Genomic DNA, 27133 nt, shown 5'->3' with positions numbered 1-27133 from the left:
AAATTATGCAATTGTAACCTCGTATGGGAAAATTCATTCTACTGTGGCTCAATTCAACAAGAATCTGAGTGAGAACCCAAAGCAGTGAGCTCCACTGAGAAGCATGTGTTAACAATACTAGCCTCCTTTTTCTGTATAGAAACAGTGCTGGGTACTGCCAGTTCTTGTCTTGAGAGTAAGAGTTGAGGACAACTCCTCAGAGAAGTGTGAAAGTCAGCAGAATTAAAATGAAGTCACTTGTGTTAGGTGAAAAAAAAACCTGACAAATAGAGCTGGAGAAGGCCACGAAGAGAGCATTATCATGCACAAATGCCTGGAAACGCAAACTATCACAAAAGATTCTGCAAAAAGCACAACCTTGCACAAAGGCCACATCATAACCTTACATACACACACACACACACACACACACACACACACACACACACACACACAATACTTCTGCAAGGACACCAACTCAGTAACTGCCTGTCCAACCTTGGATTGGTGCCACTGTTGTTAGTGATCCTCCTAGCCCAGGACAATTATCTCAAGATAATTATGTAATCCTCCTCGTTTCTCCTTTAAAAACCTTTGTTTCCCTATCTCTCTGAATATGCACATAGCTTACTATGGCATGTGTATTTTCATTGCAATGCCTTATTCCCAAATAAACATCATTTTCCTGTTAGAAGCCTCTCTTTTTGTTATTTAGGTTGACAGAATACATTAGATTATTTTTATAATTTAATAATATAGCTACCTTCTATTTGTTCTTATTATGCACTGGACCTCAGTATGGTGATTTGCACAATTTATTTCAATCCTGACAGTTAAGTATTCTGATTTTTGTAATTAAGACTGAGAGTCAAAGAGGTTATATAATTGCCTAAGATTATAAATTGGAAAGTGAAAAAACTTGGGCTAATAAGTAGGTCTGTCCCATTTCTTTCTTCTCTCATAGACTGCCTCTCTACTGAAGAGATATTTGTGGTTGGAAATGACTCTACAGGGTACAGGTTTTATTTTTCATTTTTAATTAATGCTGATACTTTAAAAATATATTTTATTTATATATATTCATGGGGTACAAGTGCAGTTTTACTACATTGATATATTGTATTGTAGTGAGTCACGTCTTTGCGCATTCACCACTGGAGCAATGCACATTGTGTCCACTAAGCAACTGCCTATCATCCACTCCCCTCTCACCACCTCACTCCTCTGAGCCCCAGTTGTTCATCACTCCACAATCTCCTTCCATGTGTACACATTATTTCGCTCTGCTTACAAATGAGAACATGCGGTATTTCTCTTTCTATAATGCTGACACTTCTTTATGCATCACATAATCTGGCTAACACTACTTTTTATGTAAAGCAGAAATGTCTTATCATTACATCAGGCTTTAGCGACCAGAAGTCTTGGACCAAGGATCATTGCAAACCATGGGCAAACTGTGTGACTCACAGAATACAGAAGGCAAGGAGTAAAGAGTCATACCTATTTAAAAGAATAGGTTAAAAATATCAAGTATTTAAAAATAAAAACAAAAATGTTTAAATAAAAATATAAAATTTCATATTGAAACAAAATATTTTTAATTTTATAAAATATAAAGTATTTAAAATTAAAAATATAAAAATATAAATTCTAATATTTTCTCCATCCCCACTTTTGGATTCTAGTGTCCCACACAGTATAGCTATAAATTCATAGTCTCTATGGGAATTAGGTTCTGGAGTCAAAACGTAAGTTGAAAATCACAGATAGCCAAGTTACCCTTAGAAATCACTTTTAAAAATCACTTTAAAAATTGGAGGAGGAGCAACAGGAAGTGGCTGTGTGCTAGATGCTGTCACCAGAGCTCCAGGAAGGCAGAGTCTCCCATTTACCTGATTGAAGAAGGGACTCAAGAGGGAAGCCAGATCGGAGATTGCCCGGGCAGAAAAGCACCACGAATCTTAATGCCACTGTTTTGGCCAGCGCAGTGGGTTGCTCAGATTTCAGCACTGGGAATCAACAAGTTGGACGTCCATTCAGAGACCTAATTTGAAAGTAGGCAATTACAAAGACGACAGGTGGATGAACTTACAATGATGGGAAGAAACCAGCGTAAAAAGGCTGAGAATACCCAAGATCAGAATGCCTCTCCTTCTACAGGGGATCACAGTTCCTCATCAACAAGAGAACAAGGCCTGATGGAGAACGAGTGCATTCCATTAACAGATTTAGGCTTCAGAAAGTGGATAAGGAATTTTAGTGAACCAAAAGAACATGTTCTAGCCCAATGTAAAGAAACTAAGAACGTTGAAAAAAGATGTGACGAAATTCTAACGAGAATAGACAACTTAGAGAGGAATATAAGTGAATTAATGGAACTGAAGAACACAATACGAGAACTTCGTGAAGTATGCACAGGTTTTAGCAGTCGAATTGATCAAGCAGAAGTAAGGATATCAGAGGTCGAAGACCAACTTAATGAAATGAAACGAGAAGACAAGATTAGAGAAGAAAGAGTAAAAAGGAATGAGCAAAGTCTCCAAGAAATATGGGACTATGTGAAAAGACCTAATTTACGATTGATAGGTATACCTGAATGTCATGAAGAGAATGAATCCAAGTTGGAAAATATTCTTCAGGATATTATTCAGGAAAACTTTCCTAATCTAGTAAGGCAGGACAATACACAACTCCAGCTAATCCAGAGAACACCACAAAGATATTCCTCAAGCAGAGCAACTCCAAGACGCATAATTGCTAGATTCACTAGCGTGGAAATAAAAGAGAAAATTCTAAGGGCAGCTAAAGAGAAAGGTCACGTTACCCATAAAGGGAAGCCTATCAGACTCACAGCAGACCTCTCACCAGAAACCCTATAAACTAGAAGAGAGTGGGGGTCCATATTCAATATCCTCAAAGAAAAGAATTTTCAACCCAGAATCTCATATCCCGCCAAACTAAGCTTCATAAGCGAAGGAAAAAGAAAATTTTTCACGAACAAGCAAGCACTCAAGAGATTTCATCACCACCAGGCCTGCTTTACAAGAGCTTCTGAAAGAAGCACTACAAACAGAAAGGAACAACCAGTATCAGTCATCCCAAAAACTTACCAAAACGTAAAGAGTATCTCTATAATGAAGAATCTACATCAACTAATGGGCAAAATAGCCAGCTAGCATTAAATGACAATATTGAACTCACAAATATTAATATTAATTCTAAATTTAAATAGATTAAATGCCCCAATCAAAGACACAGACAGGTAGATTGAATAAAAAAGTCAAAACCCATCGGTACGCTGTATCCAGATCTATTTCACAAGCAACGACAAAGACTCAAAACAAAGGAATCGAGGAAGATTCACCAATTAAATGGAGAGCAAAAAAAAAAAAAGGAGTTGTAACTTTCATCTCTCACAAAATAGACTTTAATAGTAACAAAGACTAAAAGAAACAAAGAAGGACATTACATAATGGTAAAAGGATCAATGCAACAACAGAAGTTAATGATTATAAATATATATGCACCCAATACAGGAGCACCCAGATACATAAGACAAGTTCCTAATGACTTATAAAGAGACCTGGACTCCCGCACAATAATAGCGGGAGATTTTGACACCACATTGTTAATATTCAACTGATCAATGACATAGAAAATTAATAGGGACATCTATGATTTGAACTTAGACCTGGAATAAGTAAAACTTAGTGAATATTTATAGAATTCTCCACCCCAGGTCCACAGAACATACATTTTTCTCAGTGTCATATTACACCTATTTTGAAAGTGACTATATAATTGGAAGTAAATCACTCTTCAGCATTTGCATAGCATTTCACAGACTTAAATGAAATACTGGTTGGCTGTTTGTTTGTTATTTTCTTCCCTTATTCCTTCCTGTCCCCATTGTTAAGCACAATTATTGGCATAAAAGAGGTTTTTAATACCTATTTTTAGACTGCATTCCAGCCCTGGCAATAGAGCAAGAATCCTGTTCTCTCTCCCACTTTTTCTTTCTCTTTCTTTCTCTCAAAAAAAATAAAAAATAAAAAAAAAGAAAATACAAAAAAAAAAGAAATCACTTTGAAAAAACAGTTTTGGAGATTAACAAAGAATATATCCAGTTGATAAATAAACACACAAGTTCCACATAGCTAGTTTATTCTTCAGATTGAAAAAAGTATTGCTTCAGTTGAGCAAGTTATAAAGTAGTTGGCTTAGGTTTCAGGATCAGATTGCGGGAAAAATATGTGTTAAACATTATATCATGCCAAATTTTCTGTGATACTCATACAACGTGCTTTGAGAGATAGGAGGTGACTGAGAATAAAGAGAGAAAGAACACATTCAAGTATCTCATCTCACATTCCTATCAGGATGTACGGCTCATTTAGTGCTACAGGAATCCACCCATCTGCTTCTCTCTCTCATAGTCTCTCCTCTCTCTCTCTCTCTCTCTCCATACTTTTATATTTCTCTCTCACATCTCTAAGTTTCTTATAATTGAATTCACACAAATTAAATGCAAGTCTGCAGTTACTTCTTTGCATAACAATTTTTCTTCTAGCTTCATTTTATCAGCATCACCTAAAGTACAATTTATCATCAGCCCTTCTCCAGATCTACCTTTCCAAATCTACCAGCAATTCAAGATGAATTTCAAATTCAACCCCTACCCAAGAATTTGCAATTCACATATGTTCCTGTCATATTTGAATTATTATTATACCAATTTCTCTCCTGCTTCACTACATTAAATACTCATATCAAGGATTTTGCCTTATCATTCCAACAGTTTAGGCAAGAGTAACATTTTGGCTTATAGCATCAGACAGAATGGTAAGTACAGTAAAGGTATTAAGAATTCTGACTTTAGTCCTGGTATCTCTAACAGGTTATATAAGCTGAGTGCTGTTCATGTGATAGTTCTGATTCTCCTCTTTCTGGGCACACAGTAGGATTGTACTTCCTAGCTTGCTTGGAATTACACAGGTTCTGTGATTTGCTTTGGCTGATGAAAGGTGAGCCTTTGAATTGTATAATTTGCTTTTCCTTGACCTCTGCCATGCTCCGGAAAGTGAAGCCTCTAGCACTCTGCTTTCCTTTGTGAAGACAACGTGGAACAGAGGCCCTGACCACTCAATATACACATTTAACATAAACTATAAATAGATCATTTTTATTAAACAACTGCAATTTTAGGATTGTTTGATACTATGGCATAACATCACCTATTCTGAGTAATATGGAGGGAAATTCCATTAACTGCAAACTAGAGAGAAACTAGATAGTTTGTTTTAAATATATTATCACATTTTTACAGGAATCAAATAAAGATATAAAGATGTATGTATGTAAAGATGTATTGTAAATGGGTAAATGCTATGAAAATTCAAAAATCATTAATAATCAAATATCAAAACTATCTTAACTCATGTCTATTATTATAATTTTTCTAATGATGATATTCAGTGTGATGATCTGAGGTTTTTTTAACACTGAGCTGTTTCTTTTTCTATTTCTTATACATCACCTCTTTAATTTAATGTCTATTTATGAAGATGCTAACTATTGTGTAAGTAACAGTATTTCAGAGATTTGGTTGATATGTTTCAAAGATGATCTCTCAACACAACTATGTGAGATCAATTTAAACTATTCTGGAGAAAGGTATGTAAGCAAATATTTAGAAAAAATAAATGTCTGTGTAGAAAACATTCTGTGTAAGGAAAAAGAGAGTGATATAAAACATCTGGCTACATATCAAGGACAGAACTCAACTCCCAGTGAGACCAAATCTGTTATATAAATATGTTTTATTACTCATGCTTTTAAAACAACATGCAACCTTATGATCTGCATTTGTCAGGATTTCCATTTAGTAGAATGGTCACCATGGTGACAATGTGAACTGGCTGATTTGTATATGCTTTCTAATCTAACACTGAATGACCAGAGTAGACCACTTGCCAGCTGATGTTTTCAGTTATAACAACATATGTGCACCACAGAGTTCACAGGATTTTATTTCAGCCAATCTGAATCAGTTGATTTGGCAGCCAAAATAGCTGGTTGACCTCGCTAAGGACCTGGGATATTTTAGGTCTCTTACAAACAAGAGTGGGCTGATTTAACCATATGGTTTCCAAAGTGGCAGTAACCTGTCTATGCCCAAGGGTCTTACATGGTAATTGGCAGCAAATAGAAATTTGGATAAAATTTTGTAGACAATTAAACAGGTGTTTAGGTTAAAAGCTAGATAAAACTGGAAAATCATTAGTTTTTATGTTTTTATTCAGCTATTGAATCTGATGTAGACACAAAATACATTTTTCATCTGTGGCAATTTTGAAGTAGAAAGATGATTATTGCCTTTCTTCTTTTCAGATATAACTTGGCTCAAAAATTTATCTCAGTAAGAGAATAGAGATTTTTATGCATAAAATTGGCAGGTAGAAATTGATTAATAAATATTTGTTTAATGAATGAATAAAAAACATACTGGTATTTTTAATAGAAAAAAATTGACTAAAATATTAATTAAAATGTTTTTAATTTTATAATTAATAAAGTATAATGACAAGAACTTAATTTTTATGACAATCTAGTGAGAAAGTTTATCACTATCTTAGTTTTATGGATGAATAAATATAAGGTTTGCTCAGATTATAAAACACAGTCAGATACAGAACAGGTAAGTGGTAGATTAGAATTTAGTCTGAATTTTTAATGCTAAATCCCATGTCACCTAAAATTCAGCATAATGCCCATTATAGTAGATGATTTCAAAATAGTACTAAGAAAAACAATGAGGTGAGGTTTGATTCATTTTCTTCATTGCTGCTTCTGCAGACTTGGGAAGACTTTGTTGAATAAAGAAATGTATAAAGTTCCAAATGTCAAAAACAAAATTTTAATAATTAGAGAAGAAAATATATAAAACCATTTTTATACATGAATAGAATGAAAGACTTTAAGTAAAAGACACAAAAAAGGACAAACCATAAGGAAAAGATTGGTAATTTTTTGGCATTAAAATTAAATTTTTATCAGCCCGTGGTTGCTGCAAAAACATATAGAATGTAAATAAAATTTTATTTATGAAATTATATTTATGACAAATAAAATTTTATTTATTAAATTTTATTTTAAATTTTATTTATGACAAAGGACCCAAAAATGAACTTAAAAGGCAAGTTAGAGACTGAAAGATACTATTTTCAATGCATACAGCCAAAAAGGATTGTTATTCTAAATATTTAGGGGAACTACACAACTGAATAATCCAACAGAAAACTGAGTAGAAGGACAGAAATATGAAACTATGGCTAACTCCAGTGATAATTAAAATTAAATAATAGTAGGATAGACAGATTTAATCAATCAAATATAATATAACTTCAGCTATTTTAATAGTCAGCAACCTTGAAAGAAGCACTGACCAAAGAACAATTTCATTGATTGAAGGCAGCCAATTTAAGACAATCTTTCAAGAAGAGAGCTAAAAGAGAGTTATCTCACTCCCCTACCTCATTTGATGTCCTACCAAGACTCCTAAACAGAACTCAAGGAATTTGAACCCCTTAATATATTCCATATGGCAAGACTGCCAGCACAGATAGCAGGTGGGGAAGGATAGACATTATGTCTGGAGGAATCAATTAAAGATATTTGGCACAGAGGTTATGATGCTTGGTGGCCAAAAAATTTTGACAAATATCCTCTGTAGGTCTTCATTTAAAAAAGTAAAGTGTGCTTGTGTGGGAAGACTATTTACATTTTTTTAATGGGAAATGAGACACTTCTTTTACATTCTTATAAGAAAAATACAGTTTTAAACACTATAAATAAATTTCTCTTGATTCAAGTGCATAAATTATCTTTCTACTGGGAGCACACTTTACAAAACAGCATATTCTTAAACCTAGGTTATAAAAATGAAGCACTTTTAGCAATACCAATTTAAAAAAATCCTTTTCACTCTTTTGCAAAAGGAATCCTTTAGGGAGCAGTGTTTTAAAGATAATTTTCTGAAAACCATATAGAATAGAGAAGTATATTTGCACAGCAAAAGAAATAATTAAAAGAGCAAATAGAGAACCTACATAATGGGAGAGAATATTTGCAAATTATGCCTCTGACAAAAGATTAATATCCAGAATCTACCAAAAACTCAAACAACTCAACAAGAAGAAAGCAAACACCACCATTAAAAAGTGGGCAAAATATAAGAACAGACATTTCTTAAAAGAAGATATACAAGCAGGCAACAAACATAAGAAAAAATGTTTAACATCACTAATTATCAGAGCAATACAAATTAAAACCACAATGAGGTATCATCGTACACCAGTCAGAATGGCTATTATTAAAATGTCAAAAAAAAAACAGATGTTCATGTGAATGCGAAGAAAAGGGAACATTTATACACTGTTGGTAGAAATGTAAATTATTTCAGCCTCTTTGGAAAACAGGATGAAGATTTCTCAAAGAACTAGAAATAGAACCACCATTCCACCTAGGAATTCCACTACTCAGTATCTACCCAAAGGAAAATAAATTATGATATAAAAAGACACCTGCTCTCATATGTTTGTTGCACACCATTCAAATAGAAATATCATGAAATCAATCTTAGTGTTTATCAACAGTTGATTGGATAAAGAAAATATGGTATACAAACACCATGGAATACAATGCGGTCATAAGAAATGAAATCATGTTCTTTGCAGCAGCATAGATGGAGCTGAAGGCCATTATATCAAGTGAAATAACTCAGAAACATAAAACCATATACTTCATGTTCTCACAAAGAGGAGCTAAACAATGGGTATATATGGACATATAGAATAAAATAATAGACACTGGGGACCCCAAAAGAGTGGGGGGAGATAGGCGAGGATTCAAAAATTACCCCTTAAGTACAATGTTTACTATTTGAGTCATGGGTACATTAAAAGCCCAAACCCCACCACTACACAATATACCCATATAACAAACCTGCATATGTACCCCGAATCTAAAATAAAATAAAATTTTTAATAAAAAGACTAGAGAAGTATTAATACGTATATTCTCACTGTTCTACAAGATTATTTAGAATTAATTAATTTGTACTGTTTTTGACCTCTAAGTATAATAACCTAAAATCTAAGAGTTATACCCTAATGGCACTGAAGGAGCATCTACACAGTCTGGTTCTCTCTGGACTTAGAAGAAAGCGCATACAGCTAAGACCAGTGAAATTATTTTCAACACCTTTCAATAAGTTTGGAAATGGATTTTTTAACTGTATGAGCAGGCAGTCTTTATGTTAGCTAAGATAACCCAAACTGCTTAAATAGATAATGTTGTCATTGTTAATGGTTAATACAATTCTATCATTTATCCATCAGTCACATTTTGAGTGACTTCTATGTGCCCTAAATGTTTGGACTACATCACTGTGTTATAAAGAAAGATTCTTGTGCTGCTGAATCTCATATTCTAGTTATTGAGTCAAACGATAAATAAATACACATAATAAATACATAATTTATATGAATGTTAGAAATTGATACCTGCTACAGAAAAAAAGAAAAAGTAGAGTAGGACAAAAGGAATTGGAATATAGAAGCTTTGACTCTTCTCATTTTCCTCCATTTTTTATGCTGTATAATATTTTCACTGTAAGAGTATATAGTCATTACATACCCTATTTTTATTTGCATTTAGTATTTTTTTTCTATAAGCATACAATTAATGCTCACCATCAGTTTTATTTCAGTTCATTCATTCACATTGATTGTCTGAAATTTGTTTAATTCCTCAGAGAGGGAATATAGCAACAATATGCCCTAATTCTTGCATGTTGACAACAGGCATGCATGTATACTCAAAAAAGAGTTTCGCAAGGTATAAAATTTTTCCTTGAAATTTTAAATAAGTTAATCCATTGTGTTCTAGTATAAATTGTTGTTTTCTAAAAGTCTGATAATAATCTTATTTTTCTTTTTAATGTCCACAGTAAAATTTGTCTTGCTGTTGGTTGCTATAGGTTGATGTTTTCAGGTACACAGTATGCTCTTTCTAATTGTAGTTACAAGTGCTTTATATTTAATTCAAGAAAGTTTTTTTGAATTATAACTTTTAGTATTTATTATTTTCTGTTGCTTCAGTGTTTATGTCAAGGTTGTCTATTATTTGTATGTTGGATTTCCTTTCTCTGTCTTTAATATTGATTACTTCCTCTCGGTTTTTAATTCTTTTTTCTTTCCTTATAAATGTTCTTCCTTTTATACTTTGTTTCTATTCTTATTTGATGTGCCTATTAATTATTGTATATTTTTAGTCCAGTCTTAATTTCTAAAATGATTTTTAAAATTTTCTTCCTAATTAGAAATTTTTTAGTATTTTAAAATTCAGGTGTATATTGCTCTACACATCATATCATCTTACTAGTATCTTTTAGTTTGCTTGGAAGTACTCAGTAACAGTTTTAATGTATTCTATGTTATGCCTATCTGGTATGCTTTCATTATCTATGGGAATATTATTTTGCTTTTTATTCCCTTTTCTCTTATAGTAGTTTTTATAGGACTTGGTTTAAATACTTTCTATTAGACAATTGTATTTGTGATTAGTTTTCCTAGATTTTTAGGAGATGTGATAGCTTTTATAATTTAACAGAATTCTCTTTTCTGTTTTAACATAATGTGCAAAAATATTGTGGTTTGCTTTCTGAAGTTTTCTAGCTCTGTTTGTCTCTAGATTCTTATCTTTCTTTTCTCTTTCCTTTATCTTCATCTTGTTAAATTTTGATTCAACTTACAGCAACTTCTCTTCAATGTTGAGTTCTTTCTTTGAAGGGAGTTCTACTTAATGTCAAGAGTTCACAGAGGTGAGACTGCTTAAATTTATTTAAATTTTACCATGAGCCCCTCATGTTTCTCTGTTCTTAGAGTGGTCAAAATCCTTGTTAGCTTTAGCTGTTATTCTCAAAATGGCATCCCATGCTTTTTAGTGAGTACCTGAGTTTGATTCTTTGTTCTTAGGTCACTCCATTTTTCAGTCACTCCATTTTTCAGTCGCTACATTTTTTTTCTCTCTCTGCTTCTTCCTTCAGAGATGCTAACACTAAATTTCTAGAAGTTCTTGATAAATTTGGGTAACAAACTTGCACATTGGATTTAGATGGAATGTTATTTTTTAAAAATCTACATATTCTTAGCTTTGTTATTTAGTTGCTTTGCCAATGGAGATTGGGAAGTTCTTGAAACTATGCTTCCTTCACTGCCTCAACTTCCTAGAATCCCCTTATCTTGCCTTTTGAGATTGAAATATGTCAGCTTAAATTTTTATCTCATGAATGATTTGAAACTATTATCTCATTATCTGCAGGAAACCTTGTAGTCCATAAATTGCCATAAGAATTCTCAAGACAGGTAAGTATCTATAATTATAAAATGACAAGCTTTTCTGTTTAGGGTATCATAGTCAGTAATTTTTCTTAGCTAAATTCTTGCTAAGACTCAGACCTTCTGTATACTGTTTGGAACCTGACAGATCAATGTCAGGCATTCCTTTGGTAGGCAACTTTTGGTGTCAACTTTTCTATCATAGACCCCAAGTCATAATTTTTCTCAAACCCCTGTCTTTAAATATAATGGCAGGATTATTATTTTTAGAATGGTCTTCCTTTAAGTAATTGTCACTAATCCCATCTGGACATAAAAAAGCTAAAGATATTCAGGGAATTGGCATACCTCCATATCTTCAAATGAGCCACTTACCAGGATTTCACTTTCAAGTGCCTCACAGTCATACGAGATATGAGATTTAGATATTATTAAGATAGCATTTTAGAGGCAATCAGTGAATCATCATATTTCACCAATTACTCACTTTTATATTTTATATATATACCCTACAATTTCAGACCAATAAAGCCTAATGACTGACTTCTTTAAGATATAGACAATCTTATTGAGTCATTGCCTAACACCCTGCATGATTCAAGAATATCTTGAAACAACAATTACCTAGATATTTGAATCCATAAGGGACATTTTAAAAATAGATATAATTAGTGTTAAGGCACCTAATTAAACAGATTTCTATTTGGGAGTAAAAATGTCATTGAATTGGCTGTGGTGCTACTGTAATTAGTCATTTAAGTAAACCTGCCAAAGCAAAGTGAAAGTCCAAGAACTCATACACTTTCTAATAATGCATCTACTCTAGATTTTTCCCCAGAGATCAACATCAATTGCACTGAGCAAGAGTTTTCAGAATCCATTAGATTCTTTTTTGAAAACTCAGACGACAACAACGCTACTCTACTATTCTATCACATTTCTGACTAGTCAGAATTTGTCAAAGAGAACCAGAGTGGTTCCTTCAGAAATAGTGCAGTTCAAATTTTCAATCTCTTCTGGATGTGGAAAATACTGGGGCAAAACTAAAACAAAAGGAAACAGTGAAGTGGCTGTAATGGTGCTGGCTTCCATGCAAAAGTAGGAACAGAGGCTTTTATTCCAACCTACTATGCTTACTTTCATTTTGGTGACTTTAGCTAGCGTTCCATTCGAAACCTGTTTTTTCAGTTTGTGAGCTCACTTCTAAGTATTCCTTCCCTCATCACTTCTCTGCCACTCCCTCATGGTCACATACTAGAGTTCATCATTACAAAAAGTGGCACCACTCCAAAAGGGCCATCTGCCACTTCATTGTCAGGTAGTATTGATTCAGTTCCTCTAACTGGAGAGGTAGGAGTTCTTCCATCCTTTCCTGCCCTAAGTGTGTTCCTTCTGAACATGTAGAAAATAACTCTCCTTGGTGAAGGAAGACTCTTCCATTTTCAAGTATACCTGATTAGCATGCTGCCATAATAGAAAAAGACATGTCAGATTAAGAACTCAATTTATCTCATAACTCTTTGGGTTTGTTTCTTCTTAAATGAGCTCATGAGAGCACAAACTTTTGACTCTCACATTCCATAACTCTACTTTTCCTTGGGGTTTATAACCAACGCTGTTGATTTAGGAGTCTAAATTCAAAGAGAAGCGATTCAAGACAATAATAAATGAACTGGTCATTAGTTTTTACAATCAGTTCCCCATAGATTAGGGCGCATCTTTATCAGTGAGTAGATCAAAAGCCCTTTATTTTAATAATAGTAGATACAAAGAGGGACTATCCTTCTTGAAATGTATAGCAGTTTTTAAAAGACTTCTCTTTTATTATCAAGTTAAGAAAGACTATGAATCAAATAGTTTTCTTTTTAGAATGACACTACGCATCAATAATATCTGTTATAAACACTTATAATAAATATGAAATGCTAAAAAATTTCTGAGTTATAAATGAAAATTGCAATCCTCTTTAAGTGATTGGGCTTCCTTGGATGCATGTTTTTCATTATTAAGACATAAGATGAAAATAAATATATCTTAAATTGGAATACATTTAAGGTAAGCAAATTATTATTCTTGGAGGTAGGAGAATATTTTTTGAAGTGGTTAAGCCAGCTCTTCATCTAAAAACATAAAAGGGTTCAATGACAACTCTTTGGGGGAATAAGGCAATGAGACAATGCATAAGGTCACCCCAATTTACATTTCAGTTTGTATCTACCTTAGCAGGACAATCCCTCTAATTTTTTTTTTTTTTTTTTTTTTGAGACAGATTCTCACCATGTTGCCCATGCTGGAGTACAGTGGCACAACATTGGCTCACTGCAACCTCTGCCTCCTGGGTTCAAGCAATTCTTTTGCCTCAGCCTCCTGAGTAGCTGGAATTACAGGCATGTGCCATCATGCTTGGTTAATTTTTGTATTTTTTTGTAGAGATGGGATTTGGCCATGTTGGCCAGGCTGCTTTTAAACTCTTGACCTCAAGTGATCCACCCACTTCTGCCTCACCAAGTGCTGAGATTACAGGCATGAGCCACCATGCCCAGCCTACACAAGCCCTCTAACTTTTATCAGTCTTTATAGAATTTAATATCTGATGATATAATACATAAATTATTTTATTATTTTTAAGCATCTTTTAATATGCATGTTTCATTTTCACCTAGTTAAAGTCTTGAGGACAGATACAACTTCTTATTATTTTAAAAAAATTTTTCTTTGGCATTTAGCACTCTCCCTAGAAGATGGTAGGTGGTAGATAAATATAACAGCTACACTTCCTAATATAGTTGGTAGTACATTAGATTAGTGGTTGCCTGACCTGTATGTATTAGATTTACCTGGATAACCTAAAACAAAATCAGGTCTATCGAATCTCCAAATAGTCCATAGATATTGAAATAGCTTATCCACTGCATTAAACATGGCTCAGTGCTCTATTAGATGTTTTATTTAAAAGGTATTTAATATTCTTAACAACTGTATAAGGCAAATGTTAACAGCTCTATTATGCAATTAACAATAACAGCTAACATTTTCTATATGCTTATTGTATACCAAAGTTCTAGGTACTTTTCACACATTAACTGATAAAAGGAAAAAAAAGAAGTGACTTCCCTGAAATCTGGAAGAAAACACGTGAAAAAGCCTGAATCTGGACTCATCTTTTCAACTCCAAAACTTTTTATACTGAGTCATGCTGTCTTCCAGGAAATAAAATTATTTGTTAACTCATGGCAAACTATGACATTTTCACATTAGTTAAAAGCATCCTGGCTGGGTGCGGTGGCTCATGCCTGTAATCCCAGCACTTTGGGAGGCTGAGGCAGGCAGATCACGAGGTCAGGAGATTGAGACCATCTTGGCTAACATGGTGAAACACCATCTCTACTAAAAATACAAAAATTGAGCAAGGCGTGGTGGCACCCACCTCTAGTCCCAGCTACTCAGGAGGCTGAGGAAGAAGAATCACTTGAACCTGGGAGGCGGAGGTTGCAGTGAACCAAGATTGTATCACTGCACTCCAGCCTGGGCAACAGAGTGAGATTCCATCTCAAAAAAAGAAAAGAACAACCAAAAAAGCATCCTACTCAAACTCTTTTCATTCTGTCTTCTGGAATTTCTACTCAGGGGATCCTCGTCTGCCCAAAGCCTTCTCAGCCCATCTTTGAGGTGACTTCAAGGCAAATGCACAAGCAAGAGGTGGCTCAGACGTCTTTATGAAATGGAGGCCAGCCACCTGAATTACTGGTCTACACAGGCCCAATGGAAGAGAAGATGTGAATAGTCCCTCAGTGAGACAAATAACTAGCAATAAATACCTGTCAGGGAATAATAACAATATTATCTTCTATTATAGAAGCCATTTTACCCTATTTTTAATAATTGCCTTATTTTCTATACTTACCAGAGCTAAACCTAGAGAAAGTTCTGTTTTTTATGATTTTTTTAAGAAATTTTCCTATCAGTCACATTTCAGCTATGTTGTGTGAACAAATGTAGACTCTCTCTCATTTCTAATGAAAGTTTCATTTTTCATTTTAGAACCATTAAGTGGAATCATAATTACTATCTGACCTTCTCTGCATGCTCCTCAAATCCCCTGACACAAAACAAAATCCAGAGGTTCTTATTGAAGCTGGATTTATCTACATGCTAAAAATAAAGGCGATTAACCCAAAATGGGCACTTAGATTTGAACTGTCCATGACACCAGATAGAAAAGGAAAGGTTCAGATGAAGCACATGATAGAAAAATCTTAGAAATTTGGAGTAGAAAGCCTTGGGCTGTGGAACCATTTCTGGCTCTTACCAATTTATACAAGAACCTCCACCATGCAAAGCCTCAGTTTTCTCATTCGCAGAATGGGAATAATGACACATACATGGTAAGGTTGAGGTGAAGATTAATGAAATGACATACACGTCTCCCCAGCAGACACCGGCCCACTGAACTCAGTGCGCAGCACTTCCTCTCCACCTACTGATGTGCCTTTCATCTGCAGGGAAGTGGGCACAGAATGATGCTTCACTTAACCTGTGCCCAGTAACTCTGCAATGAGCAGCCTCTGCCACTCACAACCACTGGCACAAGCTCCTTGTGAGCTTACTCTCAAGATAACTCAGAGTTCTAAAACTTCAGACACAATCTAGAAGTCTTGTAAAAGCAACACAATGCAACAGTGTAGGAAAAGAGAAAAGAGATGTAAGATGTATTTAATAAGTGTGTGTGGGCAGTAAGGTAGGCAGGCATTATCTTGAAGGAATGAAGTCTTAAGAGTACAGTTTTTCTATGTCTCCTTAATATTCTTGATATTCTAAACATCAGCCTTACTTTTTTAGTAAATAAGAAAGAATAAAATCATAATTTGTCTGCTTAGCATATCTCACATGCTGTATTTCCATTGTATTGTGTGCAGGGATAAAGAAGCATGAATAACTTTAGATCTTGAAATTCCATGTATTTCTAGTTCCAGTAATAATGCTAATGGTATAGTAGAATTTTATAAAACGTTTTCATATGTATTTTCTCACTTGATCCCATCAACAACTTTCTGGTATAGACAAGAAAGATATATCATTATTGTCCTCATTACTTAAATTAGGAAACTGTGACATGTCCCAATCTATTAGATTATGCTGTGCAATGAACCCCAAACTCAGTGGGTTACAATGACAAGTGTTTATTTCCCACTCATGTAAGTGCAGTTGTAAACTACCTTTGACTCTGTCCCACAGCTCCTTGATTCCAGGATCCAGGCTGAAGAAGCAGCCCTATCTCCGCTGAATGGCAGAGAAAAAAGAGCAGTGCTGAAACCACATATGGCTCTTAAAGCTTTTGCTGAGACTTAGCATAAAACACTCTGTTCATATTTCTTTCACTAAAGCAAGTCACATACCCAAGTCTGTTGTTAGAACCAGAGGGAATATAATCCTCTTATAGGGAACAGAGAGAAATTGGAAACAACAACATGCATATAAAGGAAGTATCAGAGTTGGAAATAAAGCTGACATTTTCTGATCTTTAAATACAGTACTGTTGAGCCTAGCACACTCTTGCAGTAAATGAACATAGTAGGTGCAAATAGGCAAATTATAAATTAATATATAATTTTTTATTTCAGAGAAGATATGCAGCTGAAGATAAAATTTGAAGGTCATGAGATTACAAATGCTTCATAACCATGAGGCTGGATATTTGCAGTTTATGGTAATAATAAAGCCAAAAGTGTGACCTTGGAAGTAAATGGGTAGAGTTGAGAGATAGATTCTTTATTAGAGTGTCAAGGAACTTAGAGATTAAGATATTGCAAAGATCATCGACATGGATATTAAAAACCACCAAAAATGATGGCAATAATAGAATTGGAAAGAGTTCATTCAGCCAGAAGCTAAAAGCTGTAGGCAGTGAGAGAGTAATCTGGGGATCTAAAGAGGAGTGCAACTAGAAGGAATTGTCGGTGTTCTAGTTGATGACCTGTGGTGTAAAGCTGTGTGTGTGTAGCAGTAGCAGGAAACGGGGAGTCAGGAAACAGGAAAAAAAAATTGATCTGAAGTAGTGATGAGGGACAAGGAGTACAACAACCTCCCTCAGGGACCAACAGCAAGAGGGTTTGAGAGAGAAAATACCCACCACTTAGGGGTTCTTCAAGGAAAGCAGTGAGCTTAGGGTGACCCAGTTTTTAGCAAGATGGCAAAAGAAACATTCAGTGAATAGTCTGAAGATAGGGGAGATTTTGCTCCTGATTGATTTTGAATTTCAGAATTTACAGTGGAAGGGCCTCAGGGCTTGAAGTAGAATGGGCGATGGATTAGGTGTTATTTGTCTGGAGTGACAGGAGGATAAAAATCTGAGGGATAAAGGATGATCTGGAGTCTAGGCTGCTCTGGCAATGTGAAGCAGAAATCAATGGCACAATGAGCTGAGCCTTGATGGTGCTGAGGCAGGTGATAATGACAAATCTGTGAGTATTCATGAAAGAGGACATGTATGTGTCTGGGTCTCTGCTGGTGCGGAGTCAAAAAAAAGGCCAGGTTTTATCTGGACTGGCCAAGGCTCTGGGGTTTCCTTCTCATTACTGCAGATCCTATTTGTATTTTATCCCCAATGCCATCCAGTGCACAAAGATAGAGCTCAGTAAATGTTTGTTGACTGACAGCAGTCCTTGTTTACAATAAACCAATAATAGACATTTGTTAAATCTGAAGACTGGAAATAATATACATGAAACAATTGTGAATAACTTGGCATGTCTGTGGAGTTTTTCATACCAGATGCTGTTAAGCTTTGCATGGCAGAATGATCTGAGAATGAGTCATCATTGACTCGTGGATCCAGCTTGTTTCACCTGCAGTGCTCACTTTAAGTCACAATGACCTTTTCTGACTACTTGTAATGGCAGCACAGTGGGAACTGCAGTTCCTGGAGAGTGCACCATTAATAGAGTAGTTAGCCAGTACTGTTTTTTGTCTCTGAGTAAAAAGGAAAGTGAAGCAAGCGAACAGGGATTTAATACCACATTTTCCCCCACTCAATTGAGAAATAATCTAAAAAGCATTATTAAATTTACTGTTTTAAAAAGGCAGTCCTTGCAGGGTGATTTGGGTGTTTTCAGATAGTGAAAAACTTTTAAAAGATATTAAATTATTACTTTTACTTGTGTAGAATAAAAGGTAACATGGAGACATAGAAATCAAGAAACCTTCAAATATTTTCTGTAGAAACACCCTGGTTAGAGAAGGAGTTTCTATTTTTAAGAGAAAATTAAACCAGATGACCTTCAGTCCTTTTTAACACAAATTTGTATCAATACCAATTAATAAATTAATAAGATTTGAAAGATTTTTGGAAAAATGCCTATATAATATTCTTAACTGCTAAGGACTGAATTGTATCCTCTCCCCCTCCCCCACAATTCATATCCTAAAGCCCTAACTCCCAGTGTGACTGTATCTGGAGATAGGGTCTTTAGAAGGTAATTAAGGTTAAATAAAGTCATAAGGGAAGGACTCTAATCCCATAGGACTATAGCCTTAAAAGAAGAGAAAGAGATGTATGTATGCCTTATGTATTTTGGATATTAAACCTTTATCACATATGTGGTTTGCAAATATTTTCTGTCACTCTGTAGGTTGGCCTTTCATTTTGCTGATTGTTTCCTGTGCTATGTAGTCCCACCTGTTTATTCTTATTTTTTGCTTTTCTTGCCTGTGTTTTTGGTGTGATATCCAAAATTTCCTTGCCAAGGCCAGTGTCAAGGAGCCTCCACCAGGCCCCTTTTTTCTAGATAGACAGGGTCTTACCCTGACACCCAGGCTGGAGTTTAGTGGAGCAATGTTACAATCAGCTACAGCCTCAAACTCCTGAGCTCAAGCTATCCTCCCGCCTCAGCCTCCCAAGTAGCTGGAACTACAGGCATGAGCCACCATGCCTGATCCCTTCTACGAGTTTTACAATTTCAGGTCTTACATATTCTGAGCTCTAGGGGAAATGAGGTTGGTCTGGTCGAAGAGTACAAACTTTCAGTTCCAAGATGAATAAATTCTAATATACAGTATGGTGACTATAGTTAATACTTTATCATTTATTTGAAATTTGCTAAGAGAGTAGACCTTAAGTCCTCACTTTCCCCTGGACAAACCAAGGGTGTAACTGTGTGTGGTAATGGACGTGTTGATGAATTTGATTGTGGTAATCATTACACAAAAATATACATATGTGAAATCATAATGTTGTATACCTTGCATATACAAAATTTTTATTTGTCAATTATACTTCAATAAAGCTATAAGGTAAAAGAAGATGAAGAAAGAGAGATTTCTCTCTCTTCACCATGTGAGGACACAACAAAAAGGTGGTTATCTGCAAGGCCCTCACCAGACACCAACCATACTGGCGCCTTAATCTTAAAATTCCAGTTTCTACAACTGTGAGTTGTCCAGTTTAGGGCACTTTGTTACGACAGAATCCTACCCACCTTTCTAGAAATGATGTTTCTTTGTTTCTGAAGGAATAATAGAATCATAACTTGTTATTGGTTAGGAGCCAAATTCTGAAATATTATACAGCAGTAAAATATTTGCTACAAAAATATTTAATTATTTTAGGAAATATTAACAGACATTAAGATCCTCCCTCAGACTGCTAATGTCTCATTGGTATGAATTGTGCTTACTGATGCATCACCAGAATACTGAGTGAATGAACAAAGGCATCCAAAGAATCAGCTGAATGCTGAGAGATTACAAAATAAGAAAAATTCTGAATAATATGTTGCCTTGAGAACTCACATGAAATTAAACCTTTAGCTTTCTTCAGCAACCACGTTCGTGTTGAGTATGGATCAGGATACCAAAAAACTGAAAACTCATTTGTGCTTTTTATTTTTCTAATTTACTACCAAGGAACAATTTTCTAATTTATTACTAAGTCTCAAGACTATTTCCCTTGGATCAATAAAGACAATCACATTTTAATTCCATTGTAGATTCAGGTACCTAAGACTTAGTATTGCCTGCAAATAGATGTCACCACATTAAAAAGGTTGACTGCACACAAGAAAATGTAAGTATATTGAACAGCACCAAAACTTATCCCTAGTCATCCCCATGTTACTTTGACGTTATTCGTATAAGTTTATTATCTAAACTTATAATTTTCCCTTCTGTTAGCGGAACTTGTAAGAAAAGTCATAAGATGCTACAACTATTATTAAAAATGAAAGAGAAATAATTGTTTTAAAACCTCGGTCTGTTCTCTGGTCTGTTGGTGAGAAATCTGGCCAAAAGGATGCAACATCTGGCTCTCTGAAAAGAGGGGTTCATCACTTCCCCAAAAGGCCAGCTGAGGAAATGTGGTTTTTTTCCCCTTCCATAACTCTTGATGGTACATTTTTGCACTGTATTAAGCTAGAAGAGAAAACTTACACTAATTGGATCTCATGAATGTGTGAACTTTGTATTTAAAAAATACTAGCACTAAAAACATCCATCTTAGTGTCCTGGACCATCCAACTAGAAATATCTATGACCCTCATGTGATGAATTGATAATGTCTGCCAAGCTTTTTGTTAACCCCTCTTCACTATTCTTTCTTCTCTAATCTGAAGCTCTCAATCTGCCATTGCCTTTATATAATTTCCTCCTTTCTTGGAAAGGCAATGTAGAAAAACAGTAAAGTATTATTTACCAGGCTCTAGAGTCACAACAAGTTTAAGTCCCAGTTCATCTACTTAAAACATAATTATCTTGGACAGTTCTATTTCCTCCCTCTATGGCTCATTTTCCTCATTTTTAGTAGGAAAGAAATCATGGTGCCTAATTGGGTTAGGTACCAGGTTGCTAGATGGATTAAATAAAATAATATAGATAGTTCTCCTTGTCTAAAGTAAATGGTCAAAATGTTAGCCACTGCCGTTTTCTTTTTGCATTTTAAGATTCTTGTAAAGTGGGCTTACTAATCTACTTTTCTCGCTCGTTTAGCTTTTTCCCTTCTATTTCTAAGAATCTTAGGGGAGAAAATTGGCCTGCTTCCCCTCTAGAAATTTTATAACATCAGAAAACTATTTATTTTCACTCCTCAGCTATCTGTGCTTCTTGCTTTTAATTTTTTTGTAGCATTTCAGTTTTGTCTTATTTTGTTTTTTCTATAATCTCCTTGCACAAAGCCAAATAGTATTCAACTCTCTTTTTAGGGAAAGCTTTGGCTCCCTATATTCTGTTTCCTTATAATCTGCGCATCTTCTCTACACTCATCTGGGCAGATGTTCTTTGCATGGATTGTTCTTTCTGTCCCTGTCTCATATGGTCATGCAGCAGGACAGACTGGGTTCCCTTTGCTTTAGTTTAAGGGTCCTGTAAAATTTTCATACCTTTGTCCCTTTGCTTCTAAACGTTACAAACAAAAATTTATGTTTATCTATTGAATTTACAGCAGCCATTGCTAGAACCTTACCCCTTCACCCTTCCACACATTTTCCCTGCCTGCTTTTTCAGCTTTATTTGAAATGATTCTCCTGCTTGCTCATGCTCCTCTGAATCTACTATCTGGTCAACTTCCAGTTTCCCATAGACACCAGTCTCTTTCTGAGATCAGGTTCTTCCCACATGTTCATCTCTTTGGAATTTTCTTTTCTTTCTTATTCACTTGATCAATTTTTATTCATCTTTTTTATATCAACTTAGATGTTGGGAAAGTTTTATAAACTCTCAGGATTTTGATTTTATGTATTCAGTGTATAGTGTGCTTCCAGGGACACATTTATTAAAATTAAATTATATATGCATTTACTTGTCAAATGGCTGGCTCCTCTACCTGACTATAGGTTGGAATTTTGTTCATTGATATACCTCTAGTACCTAACACAGATAGTAGATACTCAATAAATGCTCAACGTATGAATGAATGAATGAATGAATGGATGAATGAATATATGATTTGCATGCCCCTTCCAATTATTTCTCATAGCATGATACCTACCTTTCTTGGACTAGTTCCTCTACCAAAGCTGGCCATTCTATATTATTAAATGAAATATGCCAGACAGAGGGTTCATCTTATCCCCATGTCAGAACTTTATATCTATTCTTCTCAGTACAAACTCTCCTTACTTGAACTCTCAGAGATTTGAAGTATCTTTTTAATCAGTTCTCAATACAAAGCTATTGATTATTTTTAGTTTGCTCAACAGAACCACATAGTCTCTGTCCATTTGGAGCCTCCCCAGTGATCTTTCTGGCTGAACAGCTGTCCTCAATGCCTGTGAAGTAAGTACCTAACCCAATTAAGCACCATGATCGCTTCCCTAATACAAATGAGGAAACTGAGCCAGAAAGAGTGAAAATAACTTGTCCAAGATTATTTATCTATTAAGTACATAAGCCAGGACTTAAACTCGTGGCCAATCTCCTCTTGACAATGTTCTCTAAATGGCCTCTTCCTCTCACTGCAACTCCATGGTGTTTTTTCTTTTCTTTTTTAAAAATACTCTTTTTCTTTATGAATCTTGCTGAAGATGGGAGAGGTATGTACAGGTATCTTTCAAATCTGCTTCTGCTGCCTTTCCCCTATCCCTCCCTAGCAGGTATTTTGAGATTAAAGCCCAGAGTGCTTTCACTACCTTCCTGCCTACCTGCTCCACTTCCTGGGCAGGTTACCTGCTTGAAAGCAGTTCCTCCATTGTAGCACTTCATTCTTTTTTTAAACATTTCTCCATGAAATCTTGATTATTCCTCTGGACTATGGAGGAAACATTTTCGGCCCTCATGATAACCTGCAAAGTCAGTAAGCATCAGGATAAAATTGGGACCCATTAACAGACTCCTGTACACCAGGTGAATCTCCAGCTCAGTCTTACCATTTCTTTTCCTAATACGTTGGTGAAACATGTTTTTGTAGAGAATATTATTCTCAAAAATTATTCCACGTGGCTGGGCACAGTAGCTCATATCTGTAATCCCAGAACTTAGGGAGGCTGAGGTGGAAGGTGGCTTCAGCCCAAGAGTTCAAGACCAGCCTGACCAACATGAGCCCTTATCTATATAGATAATTTAAAAGTTAGTCAATCATAGTGGCCTACACCTGTGGTACCAGCAACTCAGGAGGCTGAGGTAGGAGGATCACCTGAGCCAAGGCATTTGAGGCTGTAGTGAGCCGTGATCACACCACTGAACTCCACCCTGGGAGACAGAGAGAGACCCCATCTCAAAAGAAAAAAAAAAAGCCCCATATACATTTTCAGTAAGAAAACCAGTTAAAGTGAGTAAAGGCCAAATTTCTCAAGGGATTCTGACTATTTAGATTCATGGAGGGAGAATACTGGAGGCCAGTCTTGGTCTGTTCATGCTGCTATAACAAAATACCTTAGACTGAGCAATTTTTTTTAAATTTTTTATAGAGATGGGATCTCACTATGTTGCCCACACTGGCCTCAAACTCCTGGCCTCAAGCAATTCTCCAACCTCAGCCTCCCAAAGTGCTGAACTTACAGGTGTGAGCCACTGCACCTAGGCTTGGGTAATCTTTAAAGAACAGAAGTTTATGGCTGGCACAGTGGCTCATGCTTGTAATCCCAGCATTTTGGGAGGCCAAGGTAGGTGGATCACCTGAGGTTAGGAGTTTGACACCAGTCTGACCAACATGGCAAAATTCTGTCTCTATTAAAATACAAAAATTAGCCAGGCATGGTGACAGGCACCTGTAATCTCAGCTACTCAGGAGGCTGAGGCAGGAGAATTGCTTGAACCCAGGAGGCAGAGGTTGCAGTGAGCCGAGATTGTGCCATTGCACTCTAGCCTAGGCAACAAGAGTAAAACTCCATCTCAAAACAACAGAAATTTATTTTCTCACAATTCTGAGGCTGGGAAGATCGTGATCAAGACACTGGCATCTTGGTAGGGCCTTCTTGCTGCATCATCACATGGCAGAAGGCAGGAAAGGCAAGAGAGACAAATGTTATGTTTCTACATATTAGAAAAGCAAAACAGCAAGTTAGCTGAAAGCTGCATGAAGTCTCCTTTATAAAATTCTTTATTGGCCAGTTGCAGTGGCTAATGCCCATAACCCCAGCACTTTGGAAGACCGAGGCGGGGGGAACACCTGAGGTCAGGCGCTCGAGACCAGCCTGGCCAACATGGTAAAACCCCATCTCTACTAAAAATATAAAAATTAGCCAGGCATGGTGGTGTGTGCCTGTAATCCCAGTTCCTTGGGAGGCTGAGGCAGGAGAATTGCTTGAGCCTGGGAGGCAGAGGTGTCAGTGAGCCAAGATTGAGCCACTGCACTCCAGCCTGGGCAACAAAGCGAGACTCTTGTCATGAAAAAAAAAATATATACACTCTATCCTACTCATGAGGGACAAGTTCTTATGGCTTGGTTACCTCTTTTTAATACCATCACACGGGCCATTACATTTTAGCATCTGAGTTTTGGAGGAAATACATTCAAACCAAACAAGGCCTGACCCCACAAAGTCCCCCAAATCTTGTCTTATTGTGGCATGGTATGATCTTTGGTGGAATCGGAAGTCCTGGTGGCCAGCCACTTGAGCTAGCTACTGGTGCAGCACTGTGGCCAAAAGAGGGAAGATGGAGGGAAGGTTGAAGAGAAGCTGAGGAATCAGGACTAAAGTGAGAATAAATTAGGGGTATTCAGCAACAAGGAGTGACAGCAGCTGTGTAGAGCTGAGGCTTGGAGAGTTGAGGAAAGGAAAAAAGGAGAAAAATTTCTGTGAATTACCAGTTACTGTTTTGAGGTGTTAAACCAATACTGGAATTTCTCTTTAATTATATTCTGTTGTTCGACTGTGTTATTTTAGTGAAATGCTGTGCATAGACTGGACCACATTAAGATGCCAGAGGTTTTTGTTTTTTTTGTGTGTGTGTGTGTTTTTTTAGGATTTCATTTATATCCTGTGATTTTGTACTTAGTTACAATACTCAGCTAGACTTATGAATAACAAATCACTGATCCGTGCCAAGGACTTATTTTCACCATGACTGCCTGACTACTGGACACAGGATGCAAGGGAGTAAGGCTAAATTGGATGTGAATCATAATGGTTCTTGGAGTATAAGTACAAAGTCAGTGGGGAGAATGTGCAAGTTAGGAACTGATGCTGGCACAGCATTATGCAAAATTGCAGACTTGAAAGGAGGATAGTTTTTAATTTGAACTATATAAATCCTCTTTTTCCTAAGACTTCAGAGTCCTTTTAAAATGGCAAGAGGAAATCAATGCCAGACCTCCTTGGAATGGCTTTAAGTTACTGCTATGCTGTGCCAGTGGAGGCAGGTTCCCCTAAGGATTGGGCTATTATTGTGGAACTTCAGTGAAACAGTCATATAATCTATGGGTACAAACTCTTTCACCAGAAACTGAGTAAGTTCTTAGGAAGAACTAAGGCAGGGGACACAGAAAATTGCTTTGAGTCATGGTTCAAACATGCCATTAATATGCTGCTGAGATTTAAATCCTCAGAGGCTGAGACATGCTTATGCCAAGTGTCCCAGGACTGTTCCCAGCCACCCAGTCACGCAGATGACCATTCCTGTGGAGAACTGAAGCATTTCTTAGCACAAGGGTGTGGTGGCAGACAGTGGCCTAGGACTCTTAATACTAACTTATGACTAAGTATGTCCAACCTATGACGTATGACCAAGCTGTAGCAAGAAGACTTGCTACAGCTAAGTTTTCAGAGAGGGAGAACTCCAACAGTGAATTCTCCATCAAGGCTGTAAGATGATGCTTAGAGAATCAAAACCAAAACAAACAAGCATATAAACAAACAAAAAAAATGCTAGAGCAAATTTTTAAATTCATGGTAACCCAAAAAGATCTGGAAATTCATACACGTGCAGCAGAGCCAACAGAGGCCAGAGCTGTTGCTCTGCACAGACCACGAGAGGATGTCTCCCAGCCTTCAGGAAGGCGCTTAGCTCCGGGAAAGCAAACCCTCAACTTGCTCCTTTTCAATTGAGAGAATCTTAGGAATGGACCAGAAGAAAGACTGTGTTCCATTAATGAAACCCCACAGGCCCTGGGCAGACACCTGCAGCTCCTCAGGGAAAGATGGTAACTTATGTCTACATGTCCCAAATCCTCCCAGTGAGATTTCATTCCCTAGCATGGTGGATAACCCAATACCAGAAGAAAAAGCTTCAAAATATGAAAATTACTTTTCAGCCTCAGAAAGGCTGTATTTGAAAAGAGAGTTGAGTTGGTATAGAGGCCGAAGACCAAGAACTGCTTTTACTCAAAACCAGATTGAAGTGTTAGAAAATGTCTTTAGAGTAAACTGCTATCCTGGCATTGATATTAGAGAAGACTTAGCTCAAAAATTGAATCTAGAGGAAGACAGAATCCAGATTTGGTTCCAAAATCGGCGTGCAAAACTGAAAAGGTCCCATAGAGAATCACAGTTTCTAATGGCGAAAAAAAAATTTCAACACAAATCTCCTGGAATAGATAGAAAATTAAACAAGTGAAATTATCTTCTAATTGCAGAGCATGAAGAATCAGTGGAAATATTAAGTGTTAAAATGTGATGTTTTCTTTCCTGCATTTAATCTGCATATTGTCATTTTTTCCGAAAATATATTGTAAACAATTACTATTATAGCACGGTACATATTATATTTGGGCACTTTTAGTTATAGTAAAGACCTTTCCTATATATTTTAATAATCATTTTCAGAAAAGATTGCTATTTTTTAAGTGAGCAAAATTATCCTAATAAATTAGTTTGTTAAAATAAAAA

At 35.9% G+C, this 27133-nt stretch overlaps 1 long non-coding RNA gene and 1 pseudogene across 1 annotated transcript in view; both read left to right on the top strand.

Annotated features, from left to right (window-relative positions):
* Nucleotides 1-14550, top strand: part of LOC105718922 (uncharacterized) — a 112941-nt gene extending 98391 nt beyond the window's left edge. The window contains exons 2-3 of the long non-coding RNA XR_001107863.2: nucleotides 11365-11408; nucleotides 14441-14550. This is a non-coding gene — a long non-coding RNA (uncharacterized LOC105718922). The remainder of the gene's footprint in view (nucleotides 1-11364; nucleotides 11409-14440) is intronic.
* Nucleotides 14551-26282: 11732 nt separating this feature from the next.
* LOC105718889 (homeobox expressed in ES cells 1-like) lies at nucleotides 26283-26841 on the top strand (annotated as a pseudogene).
* Nucleotides 26842-27133: the final 292 nt, after the last annotated feature.

This window comes from Aotus nancymaae, unplaced genomic scaffold (assembly GCF_030222135.1).
Source record: "Aotus nancymaae isolate 86718 unplaced genomic scaffold, 86718_ANA_hifiasm-v0.15.2.pri h1tg000010l, whole genome shotgun sequence".
NCBI lineage: Eukaryota > Metazoa > Chordata > Mammalia > Primates > Aotidae > Aotus > Aotus nancymaae.
Note: the sequence above shows the minus strand (reverse complement) of the source record. Positions and strands in the feature narration are given on the sequence as shown.